This window comes from Ciona intestinalis, unplaced genomic scaffold, assembly GCF_000224145.3.
Source record: "Ciona intestinalis unplaced genomic scaffold, KH HT000913.1, whole genome shotgun sequence".
NCBI lineage: Eukaryota > Metazoa > Chordata > Ascidiacea > Phlebobranchia > Cionidae > Ciona > Ciona intestinalis.
The window spans coordinates 1-751 of NW_004191234.1; the positions used below are offsets into that span (position 1 = coordinate 1).

The window sequence follows — 751 nt, forward strand, 5'->3', positions numbered from 1 at the left end:
TAACTTATTTACCTTCGCAAAACGGTGAAGCAATAGTAGTTATTAAATGGGTGTTTTATTTCATACACCTCGTGCCCGCTTACGAGTTACCATGTATGCATAACTTAATGAATGTAACCTATTTATCCTCGCATCGCGGGCAGCGACAGTCGTTATAACAAGTTTACTGTTTCATACACCTCATGCCCGCTTACGTGTTACCATGTATTTAATTGTGGGTGTTTGTCTGGCATATAAATATACCTTGCACAAAAACGACGAAATTTGCCAGTCCTCAAAACCCCATGTTCGCCGGTATAGAAACAGCGGGCTAAGCAAAGCAGATAAAAAATCCGAAACGCAAAGACTCAAAATCATAAAGTTGAAAATGGACCTGAAACATGCGTTAACATTATACACTGGTTTAATAATATAGTGGGGTGGGGGAAGATGGGACACATTTAGCAGATAATATCTAAATATCCGGATCGTGTTTTAAACAATTAACAACGATCTATGAGAGTCGTAAGGATACGGTTTTATATTTCTTTGAATAATCTTTGTTTACTACCAAATGGGACAATTAAACAAAATGGAAAGGAGTCCCAACTTCCCCAAAATTACTATACAGATTAGGCATAGTAAGGTGGGGTAAGATGGGACACCTTTTTATTCTCTTTTTTCGTCCCAGTTGGTAGTAAACAAGGAACATTTAAAGAATTATAAAACCGTATTCTCCAATAGACCGTTGTTAATAGTTTAAAACATGATC

The 751-nt window shown here is 36.9% G+C and overlaps 1 long non-coding RNA gene across 1 annotated transcript in view; it reads right to left on the bottom strand.

Annotated features, from left to right (window-relative positions):
• Positions 1 to 214: 214 nt before the first annotated feature.
• Positions 215 to 751, bottom strand: part of LOC113475556 — a 2,612-nt gene continuing 2,075 nt past the window's right edge. Inside the window, exon 3 of the long non-coding RNA XR_003397296.1 lies at positions 215 to 373. This is a non-coding gene — a long non-coding RNA (uncharacterized LOC113475556). The remainder of the gene's footprint in view (positions 374 to 751) is intronic.